The sequence below is a fragment of the Lithobates pipiens genome, unplaced genomic scaffold (assembly GCF_037356315.1).
Source record: "Lithobates pipiens isolate NorthernLeopardFrog02 unplaced genomic scaffold, aLitPip1_a1.2 Scaffold_27, whole genome shotgun sequence".
Taxonomy (NCBI): domain Eukaryota; kingdom Metazoa; phylum Chordata; class Amphibia; order Anura; family Ranidae; genus Lithobates; species Lithobates pipiens.
The window spans coordinates 23,821,972-23,849,635 of NW_027507788.1; the positions used below are offsets into that span (position 1 = coordinate 23,821,972).

General features: G+C 44.5%; 1 protein-coding gene across 3 annotated transcripts in view; it reads right to left on the bottom strand.

Moving 5' to 3' along the window:
- Window positions 1-27,664, bottom strand: part of CIC (capicua transcriptional repressor) — a 240,222-nt gene that overhangs the window by 200,601 nt on the left and 11,957 nt on the right. The window contains exon 1 of one of the 3 annotated variants that reach the window (XM_077456631.1): window positions 21,026-21,244. The exons of 1 other annotated variant lie outside the window; for it this stretch is intronic. The gene's annotated coding sequence lies outside the window, so the exon portion shown is untranslated. Of the gene's footprint in view, window positions 1-21,025; window positions 21,245-21,653; window positions 21,844-27,664 lie in introns of those variants that run through there. One more of the 3 variants, XM_077456630.1, reaches the window with a different exon arrangement.

Here is a 27,664-nt window from a genome sequence, read left to right on the forward strand (position 1 = left end):
CTTATATTCGGGTCGGCCTATACTCGAGTATATACGGTATACACAAACACACTATATATACATATATATATATATATATATATATACACACACATACATACACACACATATACATATATATATATATATATATATATATATATATATATATATATATATACACACATACATATACACACACACATTATTTTAATCTTGACCCCCTAATCCTGTATGATCGGAACTACTTTTTTTTGTATCATTGCGCTGATTATCAGTGCAGGTCCCCCCATCAGGAAATTTGTTTATCGGCTCTCCTCTACTCATGTGCTGTAAGTAGAGGAGAGCCAATAACCAGAACTTCCTAGTTACACTGTGATGGGACACAGCTGAGCACATGGTAAAGAGCCTAGATCATACATAGACTCTTTACCCCGATTGGAGATGCGGTGTGTCTGAGCGACAAGCCATGCTGCGCGCCCCCGGGGCCGCACACGAGTGGCATGCTCCGAAGGATATGATATGATATGATGTCCAGTCAGAATGGCAAAGCCACCGCCGGCCGTCATTTTGCTATAGCCTGGGCAGGATGTGGTTAAAATCATGCTGCACTGAGAGCGCACCACATTTGCCAACGCATGGGGTACCATAACGAATTAAAGGCACCATTGCATGCCTGCTAAAAAGCAGCGCGTTTTTCATCACGTTCTGAATGTGTACAATTTTGCATGCATCAGCCACGTGTGCAATTTTGAGAGTGTTCCCCAACACGCAGTAATGTGAACCAAGTCTTAAAAAGGGGTGCCTCGAAACACCATGGGCATTAACCGCTTGAGCCCTGGAAGATTTTACCCCCTTCCTGACCACAGAACTTTTTTGCGATGCGGCACTGCGTCGCTTTAACTGACAATTGCGCGATCGTGTAACATTACGCCCAAACAAAATTGATGTCCTTTTTTTCTCACAAACAGAGCTTTCTTTTGGCGGTATTTGATCGCCTCTGCAGTTTTTATTTTTTGCGCTATAAACAAAAAGAAGAGCGACAATTCTGAAAAAAAAGCAATATTTTTTTACTATTTGCTATAATAAATATCCCCCAAAAATATATTAAAAAAACAATTTTTTTCCTCAGTTTAGGCCGATATGTATTCTTCTACATATTTTTGGTAAAAATCGCAATAAGCGTATATTGATTGGTTTGCGCAAAAGTTTCTACAAAATAGGGGATAGATTTATGGCATTTTTATAATTTTTTTTTTTTATTAGTAATGGCGGCAATCTGCGATTTTTATCAGGACTGTGAAATTATGGTGGACACATCGGACACTTTTGACACTATTTTGGGACCATTGTCATTTATACAGCGATCAGTGCTATAAAAATGCACCGATTACTGTGTAAATGACACTGGCAGGGAAGGGGGTTAAACACTAGGGGGCAATCAAGGGGTTAAGTGTATCCTAGGGAGTGATTCTAACTGTGGAGGGGGGTGGGCTACCACTGACATGACAGCGATCACTGTTCCCGATCACAGGGAGCAGTAGTTCCCTGTCATGTCACTAGGCAGAATGGGGAAACGCCTTGTTTACAAAGGCATCTCCCTGTTCTGCAGCTCCGTGACACGATCGCTGGGATACCGGCAGACATCGAGAATGCGAGACCCGCGGGCACGGTCACGCTGTACACGGCGCGCACACGCCCGCTAGCCCTGCTAATTAAAGGGGACGTACAGGTACGCCCATTTGCCCACCACTGCCATTGTGCCAACCTATATCAGCGTGCAGCGGTTGGCAAGTAGTTAAGAAAAAAAAAAAAAACACTCATGTGGACAGTGCAGTTACGCGGGGCACCTGCTTCTTAGTTTTATACTTAGTTTAATATGGTGACACTTAGGGGGTTATTTACCAAAGGAAAATCCACTTTGCACTGCAAGTGTACTTGGAAGTGCAGTCGCTCTAAATCTAAGGGGTATATCTGAAATGAGGGGAAGCTCTGCTGATTTTATCATCCAATCACGTGCAAGCTAAAATGCTGTTTTTTTATTTTCCTTGCATGTCCTCCTCGGATGTACAGCGACTTTACTTCCAAGTGCACTTGCAGTGCAAAGTGGATTTTCCTTCAGTAAATAACCCCTATAAATTCTCATAAACTGTCATAAGTAACAAGCGCAGCACTCAGAAACCCAAAACTAAAAATGATAAAAATTAAATAATGAAAAATAAACCTATGAATCACCGAGATCTTATCCCCAATGTCTCCCATCCAAGTACTAACCCGGCCCAACCCTGCATAGCTTCTAAAGGTCAGATCGGCACATTCAGGGTGGTGTGGCTGTAGGCCTTACTTACCCTACATGTCTATCCTTAAAGCGGAGGTCCACCCTAAAATGGACCTTCCGCTCATCAGAATCCTCCCCCCCTCCGGCGCCACAATTGGCACCTTTCAGGGGGGAGGGGGGTGCAGTTACCTGGATAATCCAGGTAACTGCACCCACTTCCAGGATAGCTCTCTGCGGAAAGGGGCGTAGATTACGCCCCTTTCCGCAAGTGCCCGCCCCTTTCCGCAAGTGCCCCGCTGCCTGCTGGGAAAACACACAGATCCCAGAGGCAGCGGGGACCGTCCTTATTGCGCAGCGCGGCTCGCGCATGCGCAGCAGGGAACCGGGAAATGAAGCCATTTCCTGATTCCCATACCCAAGATGGCGGCGGCAGCACCCGAGAAGCGATCTACAGATCGGCTTCGGGTGCCGACATCGCGGGCACGCTGGACAGGTAAGTGCCACTATTTTAAAAGTCAGCAGCTGCAGTATTTGTAGCTGCTGGCTTTTAAAAAAAAAAAAAAAAAAAAAACGCGGAGTCCCGGCGGACTCCCACTTTAACAGCAATATGTGCAATCAAAATGCTTTGCATAAACACTGATATCATGATCAAATACAAAAATATAAATCATCAGAAGTCCCCGTGGCGAAACCGGTAGGACCGACTCGCATACACACTACTGAGCATGTGTGAAGGAATGGCAGCCATCTTTGATGCTGGAATTCCATGCTGCTGTACGATGTGATATGCTGCTGGTAAACGAACGTTTAGGAGCAGTTGGGCATTTTTTTTTCAGCTGCCCCTGAACTCTCCTCCATGTTATCTTATCAATACATGTAGACTGAGCCGTTTATAGTCGTTTCCAGGCGGTTAGAAGCATTTTTTGGAAAGCAAACAAATGCGTTCAGGACGGATGTTCAGAGGCATTTGAAATGCCAAATACCTGTAAGCCCTTGTACACGCTTTCGGAAAATCCAACGGAAAATGTCCGATCGGACCGCGTTGTCAGATAATCCGACCGTGCGTGGGCTCCATCTTTTTTTTTCCGTCGGAATGTCCAACCAACAAAGTTTGAGGGCTGGATATAAAATTTTCCGACAACATGATCCAATCGGACTTTATCCGATCGTTCATAGAGAATTCCGATCGGACAAAGTGCCACACATGCTCAGATCAAATTACGAGACCAAAGCTATTTGGCTACTAGCCTGAACTTAGTCCTGTCGTACGCAACGAACGTCACCATGTTCCGAACGATCAGATTTTCCGACAACTTTGTCCAACCGTGTGTATGCAACACCAGTTGTTTCGGACAAACTCCGACGGATTTTGTGGTCGGAATTTCCAACCGTGTGTACAAGGGCTAACAGCTTGTAAACACATGTAAAAGAGGATAAGGGTCCTTTCACACGGGGCGGATCAGTTCTGATCCGCCCCGTGGATATCCGTTTGCTCAGCGGGGATCACTCCGCCGATCCCCGCTGAGCAGGGAGATGACCGGTCCGTCTCTGCACACTGCGCAGGGACGGATCTGTCACAGCGCCGCTCTCCCCTATGGGAGATCGGATGACGACGGACCGCAGTGCCCGTCGTCACCCGATCCGATCCGCAGATGGATGGAAAAATAGCTTTTTCCTCCGTTACACTTTTTCGGATCGGAGCGGGTCGGATGTCAGCGGACATGTCACCGCTGACATCCGACGCTCCATAGAGCTCTATGGAGCACCCGTTCAGGTCCGCCTGAAAAACTGACAGGCGGGCCTGAACGGGACGTCGTCAGTGTGAAAGAGGCCTTACTAGCGTTTAGCCAGGTTTTGTTTATAGTTGTTTTTCATGGAGATACATTTTTTGCCTATTTTCAATGCAAAAAAACTATCCTAAAATGCAAAAAGCAACCCCATAAACATGGCACAACGGACGTTTTTAAACAACGGTTACTATCTGTCAAGTTACATCGTTCAATAGAGGTTTTAAAATGTCCCGTGTACATGAAGCTTGAAGCCCCATAAATCTGAAGGAAAAAAAATCTGCAAAAAATCTGATTGCGTGTATGGGGCTTTACACTTGGACGTTTGTAAGTGTTTAGACTTTTTATGGGTGGCTTTACGCTATATGGGGTGTCTTTTTTTATTTCCCAAATCTTTTATTTAAGCAGAAGACAAGATCCATAGCTTAGAACAAAGGCAGAAACCTCATGTACTATTCGATTCCAGACTACTCAATGCAGTCCTGGCCTATAGCTGTAAAAGGCATAACACATTCTTTCTATGCAATGGTGAGAGGAGACCATTGTGGAGTCTCTCTTATCATACATGCATCAGTCCTGCTGAGCTAATTGGATGTATATGGTGACAACTGACAGCAAAATTCCTAGTGTCTCTGTGGATGAGGGAAGGCTGGATAGAGCGCCCTTTCCCTGGGGGATTAGAACTTGGAAGTGTCGCTCCAAGCTGGGGTGCAGAGCCCCATTGGCACTCAGGATGGTAAGGATGGCAGCGTAAGAAAAAGTCATCCAATGAGCAATGAACATTTAAAAAAGAAGCATAGGAATTTTATTAAATATACTTACCTACAGTAGGTGTCCCCTGTTCATAATGCTGGGGACATGTCAGGGCTGGGCTCAGCTCTTCCTTCTCAGAGCTGGCCGCTCAGCTGTCGGCTAATTGCCAGCTCCTATCTCTCCACAGTTACTCAGCTGTTGATGGTTTCCTGCTCCTCGGTCCTGCCTACTTAAGCCGTCCAGTCTAAAGGATCTCTGCCTTTGCCTTGGTCAACATCACAGAGACAGTCTCCTGTGTTCCTGTTTAAAAACTTGCTTTGCTGACATCCCGTCTGGCTCCAGATCCTGCTTGCTGTTCCATTACATTGATCCCTGACTTCTGGCTTGGCTGACTATCCGTTCTGGTTACTGAATTTTGGGTAGGTTTTGAATACATTTGTTCTTTTTACTTTTATTATTAAACAAGTGTGATTGAACTGTACTTCTGTCTCAGTCTGATTTCATGGTTTCTGACAGGACATACCTCTTGCTAAGCCAAGCTACCCTGAATGTACTCACACTAAGGCCATTAGTACTTGGTGGTGCCACTCCAGGCTGAGGTGTAGAGCCCCACTGACATTTCCCGGGGGGGGGGGGGGAATTTCACTATGCACATGTGACCACTCTTATATGGAGGGTCATATTTTTTGGTAAGCCTTGTGTGTGACCAATGACACCTGGGAGACCTTACAAGTGTTTGATGGTGACAGTTTGAGGAGCTCATCCTATTTTCTCATCACGGCTTGTGGGACTCTTTTTATCCCGTCCTAGTATATTTTCCAGTGTATATGCCTCTCTCTTAATTCCTGGATTTAGGCACTTTGTTGATTTATGTTTTTGTATATTATCACATAATCATGGTTTATGCAAAGCTTTTTGTTTACACCTATTGCTGTTAACAATAGACATTGGGGGGTAAGGCCTATGGCCACAACACCCTGAATGCACCCAATCTTGCCTGATCTGGTAAGCTAAGCAGGACCAGCCCTGGTTTTTATTTGGATGGGAGACATTGAGGGTAAGATCTTGGTGATCCATAGGATTATTTTTCAATACTGTTTTTATTTTTTTTTGTCTTGAGTTTGGGAGCGCTGCTTTAGTTATATACCTATATCTATTGTGCCAAGTATTTAGGCATAATGTCAGTAGCTAATCTATGCATAAATTCACCCAACCACAGATATTTTATTTGCCATAGGTAATTTTATTTGCCATAGGCAACTGCCTTATCTTGGAATTCTTTGCCTTAGTAATTGAAACTTGCCGCAAAGCTAAACATATGTGAGAGAAGCCTCAGATGGAAGCCACCAGTTACTCAGCCAGGACAGCATTACAGGACAAGTTAATATTCACCATGCTCATCACCTGCCCTGTTATTTGGCTCTGTACACAGCATGCAGGTGCAAAAGAGTGCGCACGTTTTTTTTACATGTCACGTTTAGGGCAGCCCACTCATTTCAACGGGCTACCCTATGCTCGAGAAACACTTAAAAGAATTCCCTTACCCTTCTGAGAAATCCTGCCACACCGAAAACGCATGGTGCATTGGCTGGTAATTTGGCATGCATTTGCAGAGGCGTGGAGTCCCATTAAGAATTAAATGGCATCATCGTGCGTCTGCAAAAGGGCAGTGCAATTGAACGTGCATTCCCACAATGTAGAAGTGTGAATGTAGCCTTAGCATATATCAGTAGCATGAGATTCAACTTTTTATTCAATACCTTTAACCTTGTTTTGCTATATATTATCTACAAACAATCCCAATTAATTATGTTCTTGTAAAGCCTTTGAAGGTCAACTACGAATTTAGTTTTGTATTCATTCAAGCCTAACTTCAGCCAAGGGATTTTTTTTTTTTTTTTTTTTTTTTTTTTTTAAGTGGAACTAAACCCACCTATCCTTTACAGCCAAGGGAGCTGCCATCTTGGCCTCTATTTGATGTGCAGTTGCTATGGTGCTGCATATGTGATCAGTTATGACACCAGCCATTTGATGGCTTGACAGACTGGTGGAGAGCACAAGCACACCGTGAGAATGATCATTTAGGTCAGTGGTTCTCAACCTTGTCCTCAAGTACCCCCAACAGGCCATGTTTTGGGAATTTCCCTTAGATAAAATAGCTGTCCAAAATACCAAGCCATTGACTCTGATTTAAAGCACCTGTGCAAGATAAAGGGAAAACCTGCAAACATGACCTGTTTGGGGTACCTGAGGACAGGGTTGAGAACCCCTGATTTACGGCATGCCTTGGAGTATAACTGTTTTGGAAAGCCATTAAATTGATGGGTTTAGTTCTGCTTTAAAATTTTAACTTGTAGATCACCTGTGTGAGCCACTCAGGCTTTCTATCTTGCTGGCTAACAAGGGATAACTATACACTGTGTTCTCACACTAAGCATGGTTGCCTTGTGCCGTGCCCGAGCATGGTTTCCCCCACACACTCCTCTACTGCCCTTCACTCCCATTCTGCCAGGCCAGAGCAAGCTTACATCTTTAACTCTGCCTTGTACTGATGTGTAACATGTCCAAATGCAACTGACCTGTGCTTAAGCCAACCTCTTCAAGCGGGCTAGGAAATGGTACACAGAACCATGCCCAAGCCCAACTCTTCAAGCAGGCCAGGAAGTAGTATGCTAAACCATGCCCCAGACCAACACTTCAAGCAGACCACAAAGTGGTATGCTAAACCATGCTGAAGGCCAACTCTTCAAGCGAGCCAGAAAGTGGTACGTTGAACCAAGCCCAACTAATCAAGCAGGCCAGGGAGTGATACGCTGAACCATGCCCGCGACCAACTCTTCAAGCAAGCCAAGGAGTGGTACATTAAACCATGCCCAAGCTCAACTTTTCAAGCGGGCCAAAAAGTAGTAAGCTGAACCATGCCTGAGACCAACTCTTCAGGTGAGCCAGGGAGTGGTACGTAAACCATGCCCGAGACAAACTCTTCAAGCGGGCCAGGAGGTGGTATGCTAAACCATGCCAAAGCCCAACTCTTTAAGAAGACTAGAGAACGGCAAACTGAACTTAATACAAAGCAAACACACTAGTCAAATTAACTGGACTTTAGGGGTCGAATCTGAACGCCAGTTTGGATCGCCTATTGGGAGTACTCCCTTATTCAGGGTTTCTCCACTGGGGCTGCATTCCATGAAATCACAAGGGCTATATCGTGATCCGCCATTGTAGCAGAATTATCTCTGCTCAGCTTTGGATTCGCCTCCGTGGTTGGCAGTCTTGCTGAGAACCGCTGGGCAGAATATTAGTGCCAGACAGTACTGTTAAATTATTATTATTTTTTGCAAAGCATTGCAACTGCAAAGCACAGGCTCCTGAAGACTACTCCTCCTGCTCCATGTCGGTACAGCTGTATGGACTTTCAGCAACTGAACTTGCAGAAGTGTTAGTGGACTACGAGCATGGTGTTCCCTTAAAGTGGAAGTAAACCCTCCTATCGCTTTCAGCCAAGGAAGCTGCCATCTTGGCCTTTGTTTAATCTTCAACTGTCATGATGCTGCACATGTGATCAGTTATGACGCCAGCCATTGGATGGTTTGGCAGTTTGGTTGAGAGCACAGCCAATGTGACAGTTAGCATTTCCGTCATGCAGGGAATGTAACTGTTTTTTTTTAAACTATAAAATCGATGGGTTTACTATTTCCGCTTTAAGAAACTCATCTGTCTGCCACAGTGGCATGCAGGACTTGTATTTCCACCCGCACAGCCACGCTGATTGAAAATCTAGCAGCAGCCATGGAGGAGAAGAACTCTTAAATATGGGTGCAACATGAAATATGGTGTCACAAGTTGAGTAAGCCTTTAAAATCACTTTTCCTCACTTATAAAAAGAGAGAAAAGAAAACAGAAAAGAAGCTTGCTACGAGATAATTATAGCCTCCTCACTCCTTTCAATTCAAATGTGTATAAACAGATTTTTATGGTAGTAAAGCGGACTTGCCAAAACGTATGCTGGCCATACACTATACGGAAAATTGTCAGAAATCTATTTTCGAAAAATGAACATTCGGCCGTGAATGCAAACGATAGTGACTGATAAGTTGTTCAGTGGACATAAATGAATGCATTTTTTTGTTTTTTTACATATACCTAGTGCAGACAGTTCGGACGGGTAACACCTTAACCTTTCAATTTATCGCTCATTAGAAAATTTCCAAACTTGTCCTTCGTTTTTTCGGCCAAAAAACGAACAAACTGTCTAAATGACCGAATTTCGGCTGATTTTTCATATAGTGTATGGCCAGCATAAGTAACCCCTCCATCTTGTAATTATATTTAAAAAAATAAATAAATAAAACACATTTTCATGCTTGCTTTTGGCTTAGTTGAAAACTTAATTTTAATGTAACATTAAAGAGCATCAGGTTCAAAAAGATCACATTAATTATTAAAGATTAAAGAAAAAATACAAATTCTGACACTGGTATGCGGCTTAATATCTTGGGATGAATGAATATGTGACTATAATGTCTCTAGTTAAAAAAAGTATGGCATTTTGGAAGTTCCAATTTTAGTTTTTTGCTCTCAGGTTAAAGCAGACCTATGCTCAAAATTAACATTTGGCATCTAATCTTGCGTCCATTTCCCCTCTATCAACTGTTACATTTTTGTTTGTTTTGCTGGTCAGGACAAGTCAGGACTATAGTAAAAACCTGACAGAGGGTCCTAATCCTTCCTCCCTGTATCCAAAAGGATGCTTGGCAACTTAATTGAGAAGCTGTCTGCATCCTAGCAACATAAGAACGTTAGGTGGGCTTCACTGAGCCAGAAGGACGATAGGCAAGATATTTGAGAAGCTGCCTATATTTAGAAACAGAATGTAGCTAGGACACTTCATAGGGAAGCCGCCTGCATCCTAGCAACAGAAGGACACTAGGCAGCTTCATTGAAAAGCCGCCTGCGGCTTATCAACAGAAGGATAATAGGCAACTTAACTGAGAAACTGCCAACATCCTAGCAACCTAAACATGCTAGACGGCTTCAATGAGAAGCCACCTAGCATCTTACCCTGTTTCCCCTAAAATAAGACCTAGCGTGATTGTCAACGATGGCTGCAATATAAGCCCTACCCCCCAAATAAGCCCTAGTTAAAGTCCTTCTATGTCTTATTCTCAGGGTAGGGCTTATTTTTGGGGAAAGAGGGTGGGGTTTATTTGGGGGGTAGGGCTTATATTGCAGTCATCACCGACACTCATGCTAGGTCTTATTTTAGGGGAAACAGGGTAGCAATGGAAGGATGTTAGGCAACTGAATTGAGAAGCTGCCTGCATCCTAGTAATGGAAGGATGCTAAGCGGCTTTCTTTGAGAAGCATGAATTCTACCAATGAAAGAATGTTTCTTCCTCGAGAAGCTGCCTCCATCCTGGCAACATAAGAATGTTAGCTGGTTTTACTGAGAAGTCACCTGTGGCTCAGCAACAGAAGGATGATGGGCAACTGAACTGAAACTCTCCCTAATGCCCCATACACACGATGAGATTATTGGACGAATGATCGTCCGTTTTTTATTGCATGCTAATCTCAGATCGAATCTGATGAGTTTACTAAAGTCACGAAAATTCCCGCACGACAGAAAAAAAATTCGGAAGTGATGTCATGTGTTGTAATGCATTTGTATTGCATTTTCGAACGATAGCTGTACTGATTAAACGAAAATCGTACGATCTGGCATCGTACGAAAACAAATTTCCGTGCATGTCCGATAGAATAATATCGGATGTACTGTCCTAATCGGCTCTCGAAAGCTCTGTACTAACGATCCAATTATCGTATGATCGATTTGAAAGCGGTATTTTCCGTACGATTTTCGGGTCGTGTGTACGGGGCATAAGTTTTAGCAGAAGCCAACTTAAATGATAAGCTACCTGCCTTCTAGCAATGAAAGGATGCTTCTGTCAGGGCTGGGCTCAGCCCTTCCTTCTCTGAGCTGGCTGCTCAGCTGTTGGCCAATTGCTATCTCTCCACAGTTACTCAGCTGTTGAGGATATCCTGCTCATCAGTCCTGCCTACTTAAGCTGCCCAGCCCAGAGGATCTCTGCCTTCGCCTAAAGCTGGCCATACACCATACAATTTTCTTATACAATTTCCTTTAGATTTACCTTTAACTGCATAGTACAAGAGCCTGCCTGATTGCACACAAATTGAAAAAGTGTTTAGATTTGACCTCATATTATATGGTTTTCGTAAATCTAAAGGAAATCTATAGAAGAAAATTGTATAATGTATGGCCAGCCTTAGTCAACATCACAGAGGCGCTCTCCTGTGTTCCTGTTAAAAACTTGCTTGGCTGGCATACCTTCTGCCTCCAGATCCTGCTTGCTGTTTTACTACGCTCATCTCCAGCTCTCTGACGTTTGGCTTGTCTGACTATCCGTTGCGGTTCCTGAACTCTGACTACATTTTGTTCTATTTACTTTTATTATTAAAACAGGTGTGATTTAACTGTACTTATGTTTCGGTCTGACTTCATGGTTTCTGACCGCTTCTTCCTTGAGAAGCTGCCTGCAATTTAGCAGTGGAAGGATAAATCAGTAGCTGGATTGAGAAGTCACCTGCCCCTTAGCAACAGAAGGATGCCAGGCAGCTTTCTCGAGAAGCAGCCTGCATCCTAGCAACGGAAGGACAGTAGGCGACTTCATCAAGAAGCCACCTTCCCCTTGGCGATGGAGGTATGGGCTGCTTTCTTGAGAACAGGGTATACAGCGCTTTTTACACAAGATCTTGCCATGTCGACTTCCAAGACTATGTACTAGTTGCCATATTTTCATACAGCCATGTGCATGCTCCCTAATAATTTATAGTGGGGACAACCTCCTTGCTATAATGTTGGTAGAAGTGCACATATTCTAAAAGGACAGAATTATCACATGTGTAGTCCAACTGTGAAACCTTGGAATTCCGATTTATCCAATTTCAGCTGTCAGTTTTTTCTAATTGCTCTACAAAATGACAGCAAGCTATGGATTGGTTGCTATGGGCCCTGCCCCCATTTCTCTTTCCCTCTAGTTCTTCTACTAGGCCCGTCGGTCGTGATCACACTGAATCTAATCGAGTCACTGATGATATGATTACAGTGAAAATGACTGAGGTTATCTTCTCGTACGTTAACCCCCGACATCCCAGCGGCAAAGCACATTGCAGGCATGCAGACTGCAAACACCAAAGAAAACACAGGCCGTGTGTATCCTGTGCTGAGCATATTTATTTATTCTTCAGACAGTTGGGTAATATTAACTCGGAGAATGTAAGATGGTCGAGCGGGCAACACCCACATTCCTTGCCACATGGCACTGCATGGATTACGTGGGCTGGGTTATTTATTGGTATGTTATAAGGAATCAGCGCTGACAGGAAGAGAAGCACACAGAGCTATGGCGTGCTAGGATCTTCACTTAATGAGAATTTGTAGTAATTACAAAAAAAAAAAGAATTCAATAAAAATGCATCATGCATGAACTGAAGGCTTTTGCAAACAAATGCAATGTCAAGTGTCAATTTAAAGCGTATCTAAACCTAAATACAAAAATGTATGGTATTGCAGCTTACCAGTTCTTAGATGTGCTGGCTGCTTGCTTTTTATTTTTTTTATTATTTTGACCCAGTGATCCTGCCATTAACTCGCTTCCCATCTTATGCCGCATACACACGATCGGAATTCTCATAGAAAAAAGCTCTAATGGTTTTCCCGACAGAATTCCGCTCAAGCTGTCTTGCCTACACATGGTCACACCAAATGTCAATCGTTTTGAGCATGCAACGCGTACGACGGGACTAGCAAAAAGGAAGTTCAATATCCAGTAGCTTCTGTCTCCTAGTTTAATCTGAGGATGCGTGATTTTTGGCGCACCGGAATTGCATACACACGATCGGAATTTCCGATAGAAAGTTTTTCCGTCTGGAAAATCGAGAACATGCTATCAATTTTTGGCTGGAGGAAATTCGGACAGCTAAATTCCGATGAAGCGTACGCACGATCGCATTTTCCGATGAAAAGCTCTCATCTGTCTTTTTCTGGCCGGAATTCCGATCGTGTGAATGCTGCATTAGGTCCCTTTCACTCCAGCAGGCCGATAGGGTCCGCCTGTCCGTTTTCTTTTTTTTAGGCCAAGACGATCAAACCACCCATTGTGTGCTCTATGGAGCGGCGGATGTCCGCTGTCACCCAATCTGATCCTGTCCATCAAAAACAGCGGGCTGTGTCCATGTCTGCTCTGCATAGCGGAGCCTGACACGGATCTGTCACGTCTGCCCCGTCTGAAAGGGGACTTAGGGAGACAACCGTACTGAGCAGAGTTGTCACTCTGGGATGGGGAGTAGGTTAGGACTATTTAACACTGTGTTGGGACTGTATAACGCCTTCCTTTCTTCTCCACATCATAGTGAAGTGTTTTGTAGTCTGCAGAGATAGCAGGGAACAACGCACATCGATAACTTCCTGCGCTCGCTCTACACTACCATCAATGCTCAAAATTTCTGGCAGGATAAAAAGCCATGTTTTTTTTTTTTCTTTGCACTTGTCAAGCAGATATAATAAAACATGCAAAAAAGGGAGAAAGGCTGGTGTTATGTGCAGGTGACCAACAGGAAAAAAAAAGGCAACGCGTTTCAGCTATCAGGCCATGATTAAAGTGACTGTAAAGGCTCGTTTTAAAAAAAATAAATAAACATGTCATACTTACCTCCACTGTGCAGCTCTTTTTGCACAGAGTGGCCCAGATCCTCAACTTCTGGGGTCCCTCGTCAGCTCTCGCGGGGTCCTCCTCACTTCAGATAACCCCCTAGCAGAAGGGCTTTCCCGGGGGGTTACCTTGCAGAGTTGCGCTCCCGAATCCAGCATTCGGCGCCCATAGACACGATTTTCAGGACTCGGCCCCGCATTGGATTTGATTGTCAGCAGCGGGAGCCAACGGCTGTGCTGCTATCAATCTATCCAAAACAAGAGCTGGGACCCCGTGCAGAGAGAGACAGTGCGTCTCCGGTGTGGGGATTACGGGGCTCAGGTAAGTAAAACGGGGGGGGCGGGGGGGGGGCTTCGGTGACTGCCAGAAGATTTTTCACTTTAATGCAAACGATGCATTAAGGTGAAAAAACATGAGGGTTTACAACCCTTTTAACAACTTAAATACCGATCATTCTGACCCCCTTCTTGCCCAGGCCAAGCTGTCAAACTTTGAATGACAATTGCACAATCATGCAACACTGTACCCAAAAATTGCATTATTTTTTTTTTAGTTTGAGACAGATAGAACTTTCTTTTGGCGATTACCGTTTTTTCATTTCTGGCTAAACAAATTAAAAAAAGACTGAAAATGTTGAAAATATATATTTATTAATTAAACAAACAGTTATTCTTCATTTCTGTTACAAGTTTTCTCCTTCACTGATGGGCACTGATGAGGCGGCACTAATAGGTACTGCTGGGTGGCACTGAAGCAGCACTGATAGGCGGCACTGATAGGCACTCTTTATGGGCACTGATACGCGATGTTGACAGGCATCACTGGTAGGCATCGCTGATGGGGCTTTACTAATCAGTACAGATCCCCCGTCAAGAGAGCCACTTATTGGCTCTCCACTACTCGCGCTCTATCAGCGCGAATAGAGGAATGCCGATAACCGGCACTTCCAAGTTACGCTGTGATTGGACACAGCTGATCACATGGTAAAGCGCCTACGTCATAGGCTCTTCACCATGATCGGAGATGCGGTGTGTCCGAGTGACTGATGAAGGACATCCTATGATGACCAATCAGAATGAGAAAGCCACTGCCTGGCTATGCTTTACTATAAGCTGGGCGGGATGTGGCTGGGGCCCGATGGCGGAAACGCGTTTGGATTTTTTGACTGTTCACCTGCAAAAATAAAAAATGTTTTAGCTGACTTCCATAGCACCAGCCTTTCTTCTTTTTTGCATGGATTATACATGGAGGTTTGCAGAGACTTCCCAGGCTCAGTTGGTTATCTTGTGACTAGACCACTCTCACAGTGGTCACATCATTGGAAGCAAGTCCCACCGGTTACCGATCTTTAGTACAGACCAAGAGCTGTCTTTGACAGCTCAGTTTTTGTGCCGAGAGCACGTTCTCATCATATATACATCAGCCGCCCAGCGACACAAATGTGCAGCATCTGGGCTCTAAAGCCAGCCACCCTTTTGCCACAATACATACGCAGTTGAGAAGAGGTCAACAGATCAAAAAGGAGCCGATAAGAGAAATGTATTATTGTTTGCATACACTTTAAAAAGCCCCATTCACAACAGAGCTTGGGCAGAATCCTGAATATTCCACTTAATGCTACAATGGTAAACTCCAACTTTTATAAAACCTTCACATTCATCATCTCAGGTAGCTTTACATAGTTTGAGCTTCACACTTCAACCTGAAAGTCAGGGTTCAGAGGTCACCTGAAATCTGTTACTTGTTGCCTATTCAGCTAGTCAGCTACCATACCTCCTTACACCATCTGCCAGCTTCTAGGTCAGTGATGGTGAACCTTGGCACCCCAGGTGTTTTGGAACTACATTTCCCATGATGCTCGGCTACACTGCAGAGTGCATGAGCATCATGGGAAATGTAGTTCCAAAACATCTGGAGTGCCAAGGTTTGCCATCACTGTTCTAGGTGTGCCTAGCAATACCACATATATGGGGCTGGCTCTCTTACACTGGCAGAAGATTCACCTGCTCAGCTGGGGATCTCTTCACCAATCCCCACTGAGCAGGCGGATGACGGGTCCATGACCACTCAGCTATGCACAGCTGACACAGACACTGCCCGCTTTCCTCTATGGGCGATGAGATATAAAAGGAACTGCCTGTCTGTTTACATCTGTCATACAATCAGATTCCCCATTTGTCTGTTTTTATCAGATTGAATCAGATGTCAGCGGGTGTTAAAGAACACGTGTGTTTACATCCACCGCTCCACGGATGGTCCGATCGGGTCCATCTAAAAAAAACAACAAGCAGACCCGAACAATCTATCTGTTCTAAAGGGGACCAAGGGTGCAGAGCTGGTGGGCACTGTCACTAGGAGTTATAGAGATGAGAAACGAAAGAATTTGTGTCGTCACCAAAACAGGAATAGAAAGGAAAATATGAATTAGGGACCCTTGTTCTGGTGACATCTGTCAGAGAGGGATTGCTATCACTTTTGTGGTTATTGCTCTAAATCAGAGATATGCAATTAGCGGACTTCCAGCTGTTGCAGAACTACAAGTCCCATGAGGCATAGCAAGACTCTGACAGCCACAAGCATGACACCCAGAGGCAGAGGCATGATGGGACTTGTAGTCTGGCAACAGCTGGATGTCCGCTAATTGCATATCCCTGCTCTAAATGCTTGTGAGTTCTTCAAGACAGGGAATGAAGGAAAACCTCCCCAATGAGATAAAGTAAAAAAAAAAAAAAAAAAAAAAAAACACTTGACAAGTGTACTTGAGTGCAACTCCGCTTTAAAGTATTATTCCTTTATTTTTAACGACTTTAAAGTGGAAGTAAACTCACATGCATAATTTGTATCTATAGGTAAGCCTATAATAAGACTTACCTATAAGTACTGCAAATATCTCCTAAACGTGCACCATTTATGGTATATGCAGCCGACGACATCATCAGTGCATGGGCTCTGAAGGAACGCCCACCCGTGACCGGTGCTTCCAGTCACACAGCCGGAGTCTGCAGACCTGGAAGGAAGAAGGGTGAAGATGGACGCTGCCTCCAGCGGTGACAACTAGGGCTTTGTTTGCATGCAAATTTTCACATATGTGCGAGTATGCGATGCACAGAGACAAGCCTCAAAGTCATCTGGAGTGACGAGACCAAAATTTAGCTTTTTGGCCACAACCATAAACGTGACATTTGGAGAGGAGTCAACAAGGTCTATGATGAAAGGTCCACCATTCCTACTGTGAAACACGGAGGTGGATCGCTGATGTTTTGGGGGATGTGCAAGCTACAAAGACACAGGAAATTTGGTCAAAATTGTTGGCAAAATAAATGCAATACTGGAGGAACATTTGCATTCATCATCCAGGAAGCTGCGCATGGGACGTTCTTGGATTTTCCAACATGACAATGATCCAAAACACAAGGCCATGTCGACCTGTCATTGGCTACGGCAGAATAAAAGTGAAGGTTCTGGAGTGGCCATCTCAGTCTCCTGACCTCAATATCATTGAGCCCCTCTGGGGAGATCTCAAACATGCCGTTTATGCAAGATAGCCCAAGAATTTACAGGAACTGGAGGCTTTTTGCCAAGAGGAATGGGCAGCTTTACCATCTGAGAAGATAAAGAGCCTCATCCACACATACCACAAAAGACTTCAAGCTGTCATTGATGTTAAAGGGGGCAATACACGGTATTAAGAACTGGGGTGTGTAAACTTTTGATCAGGGTCATTTGGGTAGTTTCTATCATCATTATGATTTAAACACAAATAATAAATGGCTTCAGCCAAACACTAACCATGAGTGAAACTAAAGTTTGTGTTATCATCCATATTCTCTAGAAAAATGGCCAAGAAATCATAAATCCCGCCAGGGTATGTAAACTTATGAGCACAACTGTATGTGAGAAGTGTCAGAATAGGCCTGGTGTTAAAGAGGTAGTTTTTTTTTTTTTTTTTTACTAGAAAATTAATTAGAACCCCCAAACATTACATATGTTTTTTTTTTTTATAAGCAGAGGCCCTAGAAAATAAAATGGTGGGTGTTTCAATTTTTGCAAATAAATATCCGTTGATCCTGCCAGAAATCCAGTGAGATCATAACTTGCTGCAGCGAGCTAAAAGGCTGCACTCAAATCTTAAATTGTTAAAAGCCTCTCTTAGACTACAGAACACCTCCCTAGTATTTTAAAAAGGTGACACTAAACTCTGGTTTAAGGGCCGGTTCGCACCACAAAAATTGCACTCAGCTCCGGATGTGTTCCTCCGTACGCGTTTTTAACACATTGTTGCACATCCAGATGTTTTTTTCTTAATTTCACTGTACTGGGGTCTGGTGCGTTTACGGTGCATTTTTTATGTATTTTACTGCATTCTCATACAATCCAGAGAAAGAAAAATATAGCATGTTCTACTTTTTTTTTCCTGGAACAAGAATTCCCTGGAACTGATTGGAACTTATACTAGTGTGACCTATGCCATTGGAAACCATATAACCTACTATCCATGCGTTTGTGATGCAGAAAAAAAATAAAACGCACTGGACTGCCTGTGGCGTACACCGGCCCTTAAAAGAAATTATATTCAAGTATGTATTCTTATTTCTCTTAACCTCCTCCAATTTTTATTTTATTTTTTTTCGCTGCTGTAATCTGACTTACTGTTAGAGGGTGGCTACGTTGATTCTCCATGACCCCACTGTACATAGGACTGTAGCCCCCCTCTCTTGATTGGATAGATTGATAGCAGTGCTGCCATTGGCTCCCGCTGCTGTCAATCAAATCCAATGACGCAAACGATGGGGGGGAGGGGCCGAGTCCTGCAGTCGGCCTCTATGGACGTTGAATGCTGGACTCAGGAGCATGCCCACAGGGTAACCCCCTCAAGGAAGCGCTTCTCCAAAGGGGGGGGGGGGGGGGTATCTGATGTAGAGAGGAGCCGTGAGAGCCGCTGGGGGACCCCAGAAGAGGATGTTCGGGGCCACTCTGTGCAAAACAAGCTGCACAGTGGAGGCAAGTATGAAATGTTTGTTATTTTTTTTATTTTACCTTTACAATCACTTTAAGGAGTCCAACAAGAGGAGGTATTCTGCAGTCTTGCCTTAGGCCAGTGATGGCGAACCTTGACACCCCTAAATGTTTTGGAACTACATTTCCCATGATGCTCACCTACACTGCAGAGTGCATGAGCATCATGGGAAATGTAGTTCACAAACATCTGGGGTGCCAAGGTTCACCATCACTAGGCTGACATCACTGTTCCTCCATAGATTTAAAAGACCGTGAGTGAGCGTTGTCACCCTTGGACAGGAAGCATGCTACTGGCAGGATCACCAGGTAATAATAAAAGGAAAAAAAAACAAAAAAAAACTGAAAAATAGAAGACCAATGCAGCCGCCACCATCTAAGGACTGGTAAGCTGCAGAAGAACACTTTAAAAATGTGTATCCGGGTCTTTAAGCTTCTAGGAATTGAGCCAATTAAATCTTGTTTTCAGATAGGATGGAAAGTTGCAGCAATATACGAAGAAAAAGGTCACAGTATACTAGAGGGTTTCTTTTAATTAAAAAAAAAAAAGTATTTTATTCTCCATACTTATGATCTATAATGTCTCAATCCATCCACACAGCAAATCTTCAATCTCAATCCATAGCTCATAATTGCCCCCCCCCCCCTACAATCAATCCACCCGGAAAAGTAAAGGATCCTCGCTGTCAGACACGACATGCACAAGAGTCCCTTCTAGAACAGATACACGCATCTAGAAATCAGCCGTACAAAGCCCGAGCCACGGCCCGCACATCTGATCGCCTGACAATGATCTACAAACAGCTCACCATACACAGCCCCCAATGAAGGGGATCGGATTGGGGTACATCCACACAGGTAGGCATATCCACCAAGGACAGAACATGCATTTCTGAGTGTAAGGAGATTATATAGACCTAAATAAATGCCCCCCCCCCCCCCCCGGTTAAAAAAAAAAAAAAAAAAAAAATATTATATATATATATATATATATATATATATATATATATATATATATATATATATATATATATATATATATATATATATATATATATATATATATATATATATAGAAACTCTGATTAAAAAAAAAATGTTTAAATGTTTAAGTATATATATTGCATACGCATACATATTTATGTTTTTAAATACTTTATATGAAATTTTCTTTTGCGTAAGTGCAATTAAATTTTTGAGAGATATATATATATATATATATATATATATATATACATACACATACACACATACACACACACACACACACACAGAAAAAAAATGTATTAAAATTATTTTAAAGTGCACTCAAAGCAAAAATAAACACCTTATCCATAATAATAACTCCTATGCATTTATATTTTATTATTTTGTAATTGCACAGGTATCTTCCCAATGATACAAAAATTATTTTATATATATATATATATATATATATATATATATATATATATATATATTTATATTATTTTTTTTTTATTGCACTTATGCAAAAAAGAATCTCATATACAGTATTTAAAAACATAAATCTGTATGCGTGTGCATGATATATATATATATTTTTTTTTATTGTCATCTCCCTATTTATTAATCCAAGTCACTATTTGGCTCCCTAAATCACTCAGGGGAACCAATGTTGAGATCTGCCCACTATTAAATTTTACCCGCCTTGCCCCCCCCCCCACCCTGTACCGCCTTGACTCCCCCCTACAGGTTTCTTGCAGCACCCAGAGCAGTCTCACTCCTCTTGCTGCACGGTTACTATTAAAAAAAAAAAAAAAAAAAAAAAAGGGATCCAACAGCGGTCAGACCCTACTCATAATGACTGTCAGGTAGGTGGATCTGGGAGCTCAGCAGGCAGATCTTTTGCCACTAAAAATAAAATAGCACCAGCGTCGGTGTTGGCTTACTAGCTTCCACCCAAACCTGAATAATGTTGATGGCCCTGCCTACGTAGGGTAGGTAGGTAGGTAGGTCAGCCACCGGGCACAGTGCTGTATTTTCCGGCGTATACATGTGTCCCAAGAGGCGTGACAGAAGCAGCTCTGGTGTGAATTGTGCACCCATCCGGATGCAGATCAGTTCTAATCCTCGGCATGGAATGGAAAGTCCCCAGGCATCATATGGGCAGACAGGAGAGCGGTGCTGTGGATGAAGGGGGGGGGGGATGGGGATCACATAGACACATATAGGATGGGGGCGGGGGGGGCTGTGCACACACACACACACACACACACACACACAATAAAACAGACATACAGCTGTGCAGGGGTTGCAGTGTATCACATACAGCAGACTGCTGGATCAGCCCTGAGCTCTACAGCTGCTGAGGAACTACAACTCCCAGCATGCCCCCCTTCTGTCCTGAGCTGGCAGGGCATGCTGGGACTTGTAGTTCCTCAGCAGCTGTCAGCCCTCCAGCTGCTTCCAGACACATCCAGGCGGGGAGGAGAAGCTGTAGGTGAGCAGTGGACACTCACCTGGCCCTCCACTCACGGACATCCACACACTGCTGCCTGGCCCCCTTTACTCCAGGAGACAAAATGGTGAATGAAGCAGGAACAGCTGGCCGAGCCAACCAATCACAGCCCACAACTAGCCCAGTGACAGAACCCACAGCCAATGGGAAGTCATCTGTCACCCACCAGGGGGCGGAGCACGCCTGGCTAGGTCGGGCAAAGCCCTAAGCAACACTTACAGTAGCCAATCACAGAAGAGGAAGGGGAAGGAAAGGGCGGGGACTGCGAAATCACCGGAGACAGGCTGGTACAGTAGCCAATAAGAAAGCTCGCGAGGCGTGGTGGCAGCGGACCAACCACGAAACTGGATGGAGTGACTTGTTTATCAAGAGCGGAGGCCGCCGCGGGGCCTGACGGGAGTTGTAGTTCAGCAAGCCAATGGGTTCAATAGACAGCAAGGGGAAAGTGCGTGGCAGAGGACTACAACTCGCAGCAAGTGAAGCGGGGAGTGAAGCAGAGGCCAGAGGTAGTGCGCCGGGGGTCCGGCTTGGCGGAGAAAGGGCCGCATGGCACAGCGAGTTAGGAAGTCCGTCCAGATGACACAGAAAGGAGCGGGGCAGCTGCCCAGAGCCGCTACCAAGTGACTCACCCCTTTCCCCCCGCTCCCGGCTCTTCATCAGATAACCGGCAGCTCCAGCCGTCTCTTCCCACACAGCAACAGCAAGAGCCCGTCAGGCTCCACCAATCGGCGCCCTGCTAGGCGCCTGCGTCACGGCACCGAGGGGCGGGGCTGTGCCCCGGGATCCACTCGCTGCCCGTCCCGGCCACGCCTCCCTCTGTCGGCGCGTGCCGGGGAATGGTTGCTAGCTGATGTCACCGTCGCGGCGGCGCATTGGCTGTTCAGAGGACAGGCGCCAGCCAATGGCGAGGGGTAGCGGTGACGTCGGGAAGCGTGTTGCCATCAAAACTAGAAGGAGCGGGGCGTGGCGCTCCGGGAACGATCGGGGACTTGTTACACTCGTAGGGGCGTGGCCTGAGCTAGCCAATACGCTTCTGCTCGTGAACATTGAGCCAATGGCTGCGCGGAGGGGGCGGCCAACTTCTTACAATCAGGAACTTGTTAACCAGTTCGTGTCCAGTCATGGACAATGAGAGAGATTAGGAAAAAAAAAAGCAAGATAATAGAGAAAGTGATTGGAAGAGGAACTGTCTGTGCTGCCTATGGCGTGCAATCAGACTCTCCCTATCATTGTTTCATGCTGTAAACATGTTAAGGAAATCTGGTTGCCCCTAGCAACAAGAACTGTTCTGCATGCACCAAATGAGGCCTAAAACTCTACATGAGGCCTAACATTACAAGAAACTATATATAGAGAGAGGAAAAAAGAGGACTTCTATATCACAACAGAAAGTGAAAGGAATTCCACCGCCCAGGGAGGAAATCCTCTCCTTTATACTGGCAGCAAAGGGTGGGTGGGCAGTAAAAGCAGGTGGTTGAGCCACATTTTTACCACCAGCTGTCAGCTCCTTAACCACTTCCATACCGGGCCTGTTCTGGCACTCCTCTCCTACATGTAAAAATCATAATTTTTTTGCTAAGAAATTACTCAGAACTCCCAAGCATTATATATGACACCCTAGGGAATAAAATGGCGGTTGTTGCAACCTTTTACATGGCACAGTGTTTGCGCAACAATAAAAAAAAACAAAAACAGTTTCATGAATTAAAAAGTAACAAAACAGTAAAGTTAACCCAATTTTTTTGTAGAATGCGAAAGCTGATGTTACGCCGAGTATATAGATACCCAACATGTCACTCTTTAAAATTATGCACACTCATGGAATGGCGCCAAACGTTATCGCCATAGGCAATGTTTTAAAAAAAAAAAATTCATGGGTAAGCAGTTTAGAGTTATAGAGGAGGTCTAGTGCTACAATTGTTGCTCTCACTCTAATACACACGATCGGAAATTCGGCCAGCAAAAGTCTGATGAAAGCTTTTGATCGGAAAATGCGACCACGTGAACGCTCCATCGGACTTTTGCTGGCCGAATCTTCGCCAGCAAGAGATTGAGAGCAGGTTCTCCATTTTTTCAATCGGAAATTCCGATCGTCTGTAGCAATTCTGACACGCAAAACTCCTGCGCATGCTCGGAAACAATTCGACGCATGCTGGGAAGCATTGAACTTCATTTTTCTCGGCTCGTCGTAGTGTTGTACCGTCACCGCGTTCTTGATGGTTGAAAGTTCAGCAAACTTTTGTGTGACCGTGTGTACGCAAGCCAAGCTTGAGCGGAATTCTGTTGGAAAAAAAAGTGATGTTTTTTCAGACGGAATTCTGCTCAAGCTTGGCTTGCATACACACGGTCACACAAAAGTGTGTACGCGGCATAACACACGCAGCAGGTGACGGACTGACAACTCGTGGGGCCCCCGGGCAATAGGAGATTATGGGGCCCCCAGGCAATAGGAGATTATGGGGCCCCCAGGCAATAGGAGATTATGGGGCCCCCGGGCAATAGGAGAAGATTATGGGGCCCCCAGGCAATAGGAGATTATGGAGCCCCCAGGCAATAGGAGATTATGGGGCCACACAGTATACACACACACATACAGTATACACACACACATACAATATACACACACAGACACACAATATACACACACAGAATACACATAAACACACTGAAAAGGGACTGGAGAGGCGGGGCAGCTATATTCTTGGGATTTAAAAAAAAAACACAGATTTTTACATGCTGTCCCTGGCAACCCTGATGGGGCCCCTTTGTGGCATGGGGCCCTCGGGCAGTGCCCGAGTGCCCGAATTGTCAGTCCGCCCCTGACACGCGGCGATACCTCACACGTGTGGTTTAAATGCCGTTTACATATGTGGGAGAGACTTGCGTGTGCGTTCGCTTCTGTGCGCAAGCACACAGGGACGGGGCGCTTTATATATATATTTTTTATTGTTTATTTTACTTTATTTTATTTATTTTCTACACTTTCTTTAAAAAAAAGAAAATGTGATTGCTTTTATTCCTATTACAAGGAATGTAAATATCCCCTCTAATAGGAATAGCGCGTGACAGGTCCTCTTTATGGAGAGATACAGGGTCTATAAGACCTCACATCTCTCCTTCAGGCTGGAAAGCATGAGGTCCAAAAAAAAAATTTACGATCCCATGCTTTCCAGCTTCGATCGCGGCTTTGTTTACAACCGCTGCACGGACATAGAGATGACTGGTGATGATCGTGTGAATGGGGCATTAGAGAGGATTTGCTCCACGAAGGAGAGATTTCTTTTTACTTCCTGTTGTGATACAGAAGGCATAAAAAAAAAAAGACTTTGTAAAGGTGAACTAGCCTTTTACCTGCTTGTCAACCGCCCATAGCAGATTTACTGCTGCAGGGCGGCTGCACTGTGCAGAAACACTTCCGTGTTTTCGGCGTGAGCGCGCGCCACCACCGTCTCGCACACTCGCTGTGATTTCACACAGCGGGAGTTGATCAGCGGGTCCTGTGGACCCCATCTCTGCCATCACCCGCTGATCATTCGTTACACTGACAGAATGCCAGTCTGCCTATGTAGACAAGGGAGCCTGTTATTCTGCCAGTACGGAAGACATGAATTCTGTAAAGCAGAAACACTGATCCATGTCTTCCAGTAGTAAAAAGCCCCTCCCCCATTACACTGTAAAATTTCCTAGGCACACAGTTAACCCTTTCGATCGCCCCTGATGTTAACCCCTTTCCTGCCATTGTCATTAGTACAGTGACAGTGCATATTTTTTTAGCAGTGATCACTGTATTAGTGTCACTGGTTCCCAAAAAGTGTCAAAAGCATCAGTTAGGCGGCCGACTGTCCGCCACAATACCGCAATCCCGCTATAAGTCGCAGATTGCCGCCATTACTAGTAAAAATTAATAAATCCCATAGTTTGTGGACTTTTTAACTTTTGCGCAACCAATCAACATACGCTTATTGAGATTTTCTTACCAAAAATATGTAACAGAATACATATTGGCCTAAAGTGATGAAGAAATTAGATTTTTTTTATTTTTTTATTGGATATGTTTTAGAGCAGAAAGTAAAAAAAATAAAAATAAAAATGTTCCAAATTGTTGGTGGTTCTTTGTTTCTAGTGAAACAAATATAAGACGCAGCGGTGATCAAATGCCACCAATAGAAATCTTTATTTTTGGGAAACAGCACTTTTACTTGGGTACAGTGTCGCACGACCGCGCAATTGTCAATTAAAATAATGCAGTGCCGTATCGCAAAAAATGGCCTGGTCATGAAGGGTGGTAAATCTGCCGAAGGTCAAGTGGTTAAACTGCAAGGGCACCTGGTTGTACATATGCTGCAGCCACACTACCCACCCCGCCCCCTCCACCGAATTGTGCCCCATCACTTCTGTCATTGGGAAGAATTGTGCCCCATCACTTCTGTCATTGCAAAGAATTGTGCCCCACCACTTCTATCATTGCGAAGAATTGTGCCCCATCATTGGTGTCATTGGGAAAAATTATGCCCCATAACTTCTGTCATTGGGAAGAATTGTGCCCCATCACTTCTGTCATTGGGAAGAATTGTGCCCCATCACTGGTGTCATTGGGAAGAATTGTGCCCCATCACTGGTGTCATTGGGAAGAATTGTGCCCCATCACTGGTGTCATTGGGAAGAATTGTGCCCCATCACTTCTGTCATTGGGAAGAATTGTGCCCCATCACTTCTATCATTGCGAAGAATTGTGCCCCATCATTGGTGTCATTGGGAAAAATTATGCCCCATAACTTCTGTCATTGGGAAGAATTGTGCCCCATCACTTCTGTCATTGGGAAGAATTGTGCCCCATCACTGGTGTCATTGGGAAGAATTGTGCCCCATCACTGGTGTCATTGGGAAGAATTGTGCCCCATCACTGGTGTCATTGGGAAGAATTGTGCCCCATCACTTCTGTCATTGGGAAGAATTGTGCCCCATCACTTCTGTCATTGGGAAGAATTGTGCCCCATCACTGGTGTCATTGGGAAGAATTGTGCCCCATCACCAGTTTTATTGGGAAGAGTTTTGCCCGTCATTGGTAAAAATTATTCCCCATCACTTCTGTCATTGGAAAGAATTGTGCCCCATCACTTCTGTCAGTGGGAAGAATTGTGCCCCATCACTGGTGTCATTGGGAAGAACTGTGCCCCATCACCAGTTTTATTGGAAAGAATTTTGCCCCATCATTGGTGTCATTGGGAAAAATTATGCCCAATCACTTCTGTTATTGGAAAGAATTGTGCCCCATCACTTCTGTCATTGCGAAGAATTGTGCCCCACCACTTCTGTCATTGCGAAGAATTGTGCCCCATCACTTGTCATTGCGAAGAATTGTGCCCCATCACCGGTTTTATTGGGAAGAATTTTGCCCCATTATTGGTGTCATTGGGAAAAATTGTGCCCCATTACTTCTGTCATTGGGAAGAATTGTGCCCCATCACCGGTTTTATTGGGAAGAATTTTGCCCCCTTCACCGGTGTCATTGGGAAGAATTGTGCCCCATCACTGGTGTAATTTGAAAGAATTGTGCCTCATCATTGGTGTCGTTCAGAGGAATTGTGCCCCATTATTGGTGTCATTGGGACCCATTGTAGGTGTCAGTGAATGTATTAGTTCCCCAAGGGCCAGGTAAAAGCAAGCAAAGGGCTGCAGTATGGAGACAACTGTCCTAAACCATAGAGACAGCTCTATGATAACCCGGTGGCATCATCGGGAATAGATACCAGGCTCCGCGATCGCACAGAAGTGCCGGTGGAAGGGGGGGGGGGGGCTTGTAAAAGCAGCTGTGGCCCTGAGTGACTAGGTGTTGCCGGCGGCCACGTTCACTATAAAGTCAGGTTGCCAGCAGCTGCAGGCAGCGATTAGCTGCAGTGATCACCACCTGTAACCCTTTAAACATTCTGGATGCCAGGGGGCATGAGAGATTGGCAGAGCACATGGTTGGCTCTCACTGTGATCACATGATCGGAAGCCCACCCTACTGATCACATGCAGGGACCAAGAGATGTCTTTCACAGTCTTTATGATAAAAGCACGCAACACAGAAACGTCGCCCGCTCAGAGACGCATATGTGCGGCAGGTGGGCGTAAGACACAGTTTTTTGCTGCCACACATTTGTGTTAAGTGGTCCTAAAAGGGTTAAAGGAGATTGTACAATCAGACTGTATAGTATGACAAGCTTAAGACAGGTCAGATCTGGTAACAAAATCTGATAACACCAAAGGAACAAAAAAGACGTAGTTAATGAAAACATTTACATTCACCAACATGCAAGAAAAGTACAGAAAGTGTATTACAAAAATATATTGACTGCCAAGAAATGCCCTAAAATCAGCGACACTACGGGGCCTACTAACCCCCCCAGGCACAAAAACGTTCTCTGAAATATATTCCTCCATAGCCAAAAAGTATATAAATCCACTTTGTGCGCAACATATGCCTCTACAAACCAAGTTATTATCTTGTAAAAGTAGCAGTGACATCATCACTGGGCTGTACATAGCCTGTGAAGAGGGCGGAGATGTGGGAGGGGCCCAGCAGGCTCCACCCACCACAGGCTGCCTGCAACTAATGACAGGAGGGTGGCGGAGACAAGACCACTCACCCACTCTT